The sequence below is a fragment of the Salvelinus namaycush genome, chromosome 2 (assembly GCF_016432855.1).
Source record: "Salvelinus namaycush isolate Seneca chromosome 2, SaNama_1.0, whole genome shotgun sequence".
In the NCBI taxonomy this organism is placed as follows: Eukaryota; Metazoa; Chordata; class Actinopteri; order Salmoniformes; family Salmonidae; genus Salvelinus; species Salvelinus namaycush.
In genome coordinates this window covers 30,633,751-30,641,554 of record NC_052308.1, presented here as the reverse complement: position 1 = coordinate 30,641,554, position 7,804 = coordinate 30,633,751, and positions in this window count along the sequence as shown.

Genomic DNA, 7,804 nt, shown 5'->3' with positions numbered 1-7,804 from the left:
GAAAGAATGACTTCATTACTACTGTAACGGCTGTCGTCGGTGGAAGAAGGTGAGGACCAAGGTGCAGCGTCGTAAGTGTTCATGATATTTAATAATAAACAAAAACTGAACACTGAAATACAAAACAACAAAGAAACAACCGAAACAGTTATATCTGGTGTAGACACACAAAGACTGAAAACAACCACCCACAAAACCCAACAGAAAACAGGCTACCTAAATATGGTTCCCAATCAGGGACAACGATTGACAGCTGCCTCTGATTGAGAACCATATCAGGCCAAACACAGAAAACCAACACAGAAATAGAAAACATAGATTACCCACCCAACTCACGCCCTGACCAACAAAAACAAAAGACAAAACAAAGGAACTAACGTCAGAACGTGACAACTACTTGTATTTGTGAGTGGTATTGACATGTTGAATGCACCAGGCTGTCTGTTTAAACTACTGGCACACAGCTCAGACACTCATGCATACCCCACAAGACATGCTACCAGAGGTCTCTTCACAGTCCCCAAGTCCAGAACAGACTACAGGAGGTCCATAGTACTACATAGAGCCATGACTACATAGAACTCTATTCCACATCAAGTAACTGATGCGAGCAGTAAAAATTGATTTAAAAAAACACATTAAAAAAACTTATTGAACCGTGGGGACTGTGAAGCAACACAAACATAGGCACAGACACATGCATACACACACGATAGCATACGCACTGTACACACACATACACATGGATTTAGTACTGTAGATATGTGGTAGTGGTGGAGTAGGGGCCTGAGGGCACACAGTGTGTTGTGAAATCTGTGAATGTATTGTAATGTTTTAAAATTATATAAACTGGCTTAATTTTGCTGGATCCCAGGAAGAGTAGTTGTCTTGGCAGCAGCAAATGGGGATCCATAATAAATACAAATACAAATAGATCTAGTCAGATGACATGAAAATAGAGGTCTTTGGGCACACACACTAATTGTGGGTTTGGTCTTCGAAAGAACAATGCATATTCAGAAAATACCTCATCCCTACTGTGAAATATGGTGGTGGATCTTTGGCTATTTTGCTTCCGCTGGTCATGGGGCCCTTGTTAAGGTCAACGGCATCATGAACTTTACGCAGTACCAGAACATTTTAGCCAAAAAACCTGGTTTCCTCTGCCAGGAGGCTGACACTTGGCCACAAGTGGATCTTCCACCAAGACAATAACTCCAAGCACACATCAAAATCCACAAAGAAATTGTTCATTTAACACAAAATCTGCATTTTCCAATGGCCATCTCAGTCTCCGGACATTGAAAACCTGTGGTTTGAATTGAAGAGGGCATTCCATAAGCACAGATGAAGGATATCAAGGATCTGGAAAGATTCTGTAAAGAGGAATGGTCTAAGATCCCTCCCAATGTGTTCTCCAACTCATAACACATTTTAGAAAAAGGCTCAGTGACGTTATCCTCACAAGGGAGGGAGCTGGAGCATTGAAAACGGGGGATCCAATCATTCTGATCCCCAACTTTTTTAGATTTTTTGTAATACTTGATAAAGAAAATATATTTCTCTGAGAAATTGTACTACTATAAAATAATATAATTTTGAAATGTTTTTAGCAGACAATATAGCTCAGTATTTGTATAATTTGACATGTATCTTTTTTTCTCATCTTTATCAAAGGATCCAAAATTGTTGGACCCCATTGTAGATGAACATGCTGAGGAAACTCCTCTTTGGGACACAAGGCTGAATTACAGCTGCTGAAGTCAGGATAGGAGAGGGAGGAATGATACACACACTCTCTCTCTTTCTCTCTAACACACACCTCTCACACACACAACTGCATCGCTCCATATTTTATTCACCATTCCTCACATTAAAAAAAACTCTCCTCCCCCTCTCCTCCACCAGGCGCCTGTGCATTAAACACTGATCCATCAGAGCTGTGTGTGTCTCTGGGTGGCTTCAGCCAACCAATCGGGCATCAGATAGTAATCCAGATATCACACTGATATCAAGAAAGAAAGAGAAAAGATTAGCTTCTCCTACTGAGACGTTGTGAAAAAACCTCCTTGCTAACTGACTGAGGGGGCAGACTACAGCTACACAAGTTAAGACATGTACAAAGAGTCCCATAAAAGACTTCAGCTGTTCTACAGATGTAGGATATTAATTTCATCACCCTGTTGTTGCAGGAAACTTCATGCTCTGCAGGAAATGCAAAAGGCTTCCAAAGTTTGCAATTTCCACTTAAAATTTTCAAACTTGATTTGCCCTATAACAAACAATCTATCAACCCCTACAAAAATGTCCATTAATTATAATCCACACAATAATTCAAATTTCTTGTCGCTGTAGGATTATTTTCCTACTGTGAGAAACTGGCCAAATTAAGATCCTATATCTGTAAATGCACTGTTTAAGACTGAAGCCAAAGAACACGAAGCAAGACTGAACAGTCTCCAACTGAAAAACAAAAACTTTATGAACTAAGCACACGCACCAAGTCAAACAAACTCACTCATTTAACACTGCACAGAGCTGGTTAATTGAGACAACATTTGCATAGGTAATTGCCGCAGACTAACATTAGGGCTTATTGGTGAGCCTCAATGAACACACCTCATAATACAAGCACAAAACGCTGAGATACACTTATTTCTGGGTAAAGGAATTCATGTGTCATTCAGATGGATTCATAAAGTAATGGAGGCAGCCTCTATTCTATGCATTGACTGAATATGACTGCTGCTCTCCCAGTGAATAGACGAGAGACGTACTAGAGAGCCACAGTAGGAATACAGATGAGTACCGCCCATACACAGGAATACATTTACAATTCACAGTCCACGGACATATCGGTCTCTATTACACCACCCCTACAGCTGCTGCACAGTGGATTCAGTTGGCAGCAAATACTCAATGACATCCAATAGCTGAGAATACAAATGCATTAACCATTAATGACATGAAAGGGCAACAGAGTTGTGAATGCAGTGGATGGACACATCAGGCCAATAGACTGTAATATGAGTATTATGGGATGTAGACTTTCCTCTGTGGATTTATATGGCTCACATAAGAGAGGTATGAAGTTGTGCAGTACAAGAGAAAGTGCATGTAGAGCTGTCTAGAGAGAAATGGACAGACTTAAAAGTGTCCCGATGCTTCCCATTCGAAACACTTCGGGAGAATTTGTGCATATATTATGACAACGTTTTGTGACGTTATTGTTTGTTTTGGTCTTCGGGAAGGGTTTTTTCAGCTGTTCGATCACACACAAACTGATTGAGGCAAGCTGAAGTCAGTAGCAGAGGTCTTCGCCACCTTCGTTGGTAATTGGTCAACAGTAGGGATTCTTCAATTAAGTGTTTGTTGTCATTCAAAGAGAGACGACTCGTTTTCATGCAAAAGAAAAATACTTGATAAATACTGTAAGAAAGATGTAAAATTGCGAGACTAAGAGCTCCTCCACAAAAACGTCAAAATTAATAACAGATTTCTTGAGTTATCTTAGATTAATTCTGACTATTTTGAGGAAGTGCATATTGGCTACGGTCTCTCAAGATGGACAAACAGTACTATTGCCTCTTTTATCTAGTTTTTCAAGCGAAACTCTGAAGCATGCTGGGAAAAACAGCAAAAAAACACAAAAGTAAAACATTGACACTGATGCAGTATGTGCTACAATAGCCCACAAACACAAACACTGCCTCCCCCTCCCCCTCCCCCTTTCCATGGGAAACAAGGCTGCCACTTCCTGTGCCCGCGGGCCTCAACCAATCACCATCAGATAAGAGATAAGCCAACCCACCATCCATTTGGATCCAGGCGGGGTCGGTCGCATGACTGCTGCGCCAATCTTGATAAGGGGGTGCTGTATCTGAAATGTCCCCTTTTATCCAATAGCCCTTGCTCCCGTCTGGTCTCCCCTGTCCCGGCCGGTGCCCCCCTAGACTGGCCTGGCTGTGGTGGTGTGGCGGGGCTGTAGCAGGCTGGGGTGTGGAGGGCCCCGCTCTCTCTGTGGCCTGGGCTTTGTGTTTGTGCTGCAATTATGACTCTCTCTCATCCGCCCCTGCTCCCCTGTGACCTCTGGCCAGGGGTCAGGCCCCTGGACGTCCCCTCCGACACACACAATGGACCTCCATTCATGGGCCTGAAGAGGAGAAGGAGACTAGAGGAGTGGAGGCCCTATCTCTTCATCGAATCTCTCTATTACGTCTGTCTGACCAGGGTTGGCCCCCTTAGCTTCCACCCTCATCCGTCTAGCGATAGCCCCCTCGTCTAGCGACTGGCCTCCTCCCTGCCGACACCCGTTGCCCACTCAACCACCATCCCCTTGTTCCTACCTGCCCATGTCACTGAGAGACCCTAGATCTAGTGGTCCAGTGGAGAGCTGCCCCATCCCGGCACTCCCTTCCTAGAGTTGCAGTCTGTGTCTATAGCCCCCTGGGGGAGCTCTGGTGTAACTAGTCTAGGAGCTAGTCTTTCTATCCAATCTGGCACTAGTTAGAACTAGCTGGAACTACCTGGAACTTTGCCTCTTCAGATAAAGCCCCACAATTCTGGGAACTCATTCCATAAACCAACAGTATATCATATCATTATTCTCACCAAATTTCAAATAGGCTATTATATCACCATACATCTCATGCTGGATGTCTAGGATGCCCACTATAGCTGGTGTGTCACCTGCTGTCTTCTATAGAGTGATGCTGAAGTCCCCGTCAGCTGAAAGTGACGGTTCCAGTCAGAGAGGGAGGGGGCCTTTCCCCTCAGGGCCAGGTCAGAGAGGGGAGGGCAGCATCAGGGGGTGGAATGGTGGGTGTATGGGGGGTACAGTGCTGGTGTTGATGGGTGGGCGGGTAGGCAGGGCAGGCTGGGATTTAAATGGAGATTGAGCCCCTAGGGGTAACCTGGCAACAGGCAGGAGCTGCTGTCAGATTAGGATCTGAGAGAGAGAGATAACCAGTTTACTGCCCCCTAGATGGAGGAGAGGAGAGGGGAAGAAGGAGGAGGAGGGCTGGAGGGGTGCAGTGTGTGTGTAAGTGTATGTGTTTAACCCACAGTGCTGCATGGCAGGAGGCAGCTGCAGAGGCCTTTTCTAAAGGAGCGATGGGGCTGGTAAAGCAGCATGGTTAGAATACCACACACAACACAGAACACAACATCTATCACTGACTGCTTGCATCACAGACAGACAGATACACACACTGCAAAACACAGACAGACAGACAGACAGACAGACAGACAGACAGACAGACAGACAGACAGACAGACAGACAGACAGACAGACAGAAACAAACTGATCTACTATCTTTATTTGATCACTCTGTTATCGCAGAATCGCAGAATCGCAGAAATACAAATTGTAGTGTATTCAAGGTTTTAAAAAAGGCTGCTAAAGTTTGTAATTTCCACTTTAAAATGTCAGACTTGATTTGCCCTAACAAAAAATGTACCAACCCCTACAATAATGTCCATTAACTAGAATCCACATAATAATTCACATTTCCTGTGACAAGCAGGGTCAAATTAAGATGTGCATCTGTACAAACAGACACACACACACACAGAAAGACACAGTCTTTTATTTTATTTATTTATTCAACCTTTATTTAACTAGCCAAGTCAGTCAAACAAATTGATTAACAGATGTGTGCGCGCACACACACACACACACCAAAACAAACAGAGAGACAGACAAAAGAAAATTAAACACAAATGTGTTTTGTCATTGCTGTGCTCCTGGATGATCAGTTAGAGGTTGAGACACACGTTTATTCAATAGAGGGACACAGGGCCCAGTTTAGTTTGCATGAGAAAGACCCGCAGGTCTGTGTTTGAAACCAACACAAACAGGCCACTGACCAGCAGCATTCAGCCCCCATGGCCACCTCAACTCCTTCTATATGCTCAAAGGGGAAACTATCATTATCATATACGGGCATGGACGTGCACACACACAGTCACACACCTCTTAAAAACAACTATTTTACGGTTAACAAAATGGCGTCTAACGGATATTTGACCGTAATATAAAGAACATCTAGACAGATACACTCTCAATCAATCACATTTTTTTGTGGAAAATGAGTGCAAGGATGTGCGGAGTTTTGGTTCTTGAAATCGCTATAACTGGACTTATATTATGAAGTTGTATTTTTTGCATGAGTGTGATCAGTAGATTTGCGGTAACATTATAAAACAGGTCACTTTGGCTAAGTAGTCCCATTGAGTCCACTCTGAGACTTTCACCCACATTACTGAATATTTCAGTCATTTACTGAACCCTGTCCAATACTTTGCAGGCGGGAAAATAATTTAAACAAGTATTGAGGCAAGTATTGGCTGATTGATTTTTAGAGAGATTGATCTACCTGATAAATTAATTGATTGATTGATTGAGAGTGACGGACTGACTAGACAGAGGATTGATGGACGTAACAAGCAATCTCTGTGATTTACTAAGGACATAGCTACTGTATCTGATGTCCAATACACTAACCTTAGATGGAAAAAGAGTTATGTCCACTACTGGTTGTTGCTTCCACAGACTTTAAATGTATTTTCATCCAAATGCAACACATTAGGGCTAACCTTTACTGCTTAAACCTCTCTGTTTTCCTGCTTCACACTTTGAGAGGAACAATTGTAAACTGCATTTCCTTGTGAATCAAGAGAACACAGCTACAAAACTCTCAAAACAGTCCTGTTACACACAAACTGTACACACAAGTATAGGGACTGTTTCTATCTATGGATAAAAACAGCACATACACACAGGGTCTGTTGGCTGGCTAGAGGGGGATTTGTGGGGCGGCACGCGAGCAGGTCGTGGCAGAGCCTCCACCTGTCAGCTGTGTTTGTGTAGTGACAGTAGAGGGACGGGGGCTCACAGAGAGGGGGGCCGCTGCTAGAAAGAAAGATAAGAAGTGCAAGTAAATCTTCTCAACGGGGAAGAGAGGGACAGAGAAAAAAAGGGGGAGAGGAGGAGGTAGGGGTCTGAAACAATGACTGCTCTTTTTTTGCAGGTGCCTGTGGTGTGTTTGTGTGTGTGGGTGTGTGTCTGTGGACGTGTTTAACTATTCAAACTATTCAAAAATGTAGGGTTAAGGATAGAATTAGTGTTAGGGTTAGAATTACTTTAAGGGTTAGGAGCTAGGGTTAGTCTTAGGGTTAGGGTTAGGGTTAGGAGCTAGGGTTAGGTTTAGGGTTAGGGTTAGGAGCTAGGATTAGTTTTAGGGTTAGGGTTAGGAGCTATGGTTAGTTTTAGGGTTAGGGTTAGGAGTTTTGGTTAGGTTTAGGGTTAGGGTTAGGAGTTAGGGTTAGTTTTAGGGTTAGGGTTAGGAGTTTTGGTTAGGTTTAGGGTTAGGGTTAGGAGCAAGGGTTAGGTTTAGGGTTATGGTTAAGGTTATGTTTTTGGGTTAAGGTTAGGGTTAGGGTCAGAGTACGGGTTAGGGTTAGGTTTAGGGTTAGGGCTTAGGGAAAATAGGATTTTGAATGGGACTGAATTGTGTGTGTCCAGAATGTTAGCTGTACAAGACTGTGTGTGTGTGTGTGTGTGTGTGTGTGTGTGTGTGTGTGTGTGTGTGTGTGTGTGTGTGTGTGTGTGTGTGTGTGTGTGTGAGTTAATGAATAAACCAAATAAGCTGATCACAGATCTGATCTCCCCCTGTTCAACTTTCTGATAATTTGCATGTGGCCTGTAGTGGTTGCAGACCTCACTGCTAAGTGTTCATATTGGATCAAAGCTGGGATTGGTATTTGTGAACTATCTCCTAAACTTGTCAGTGCGGTTCACATT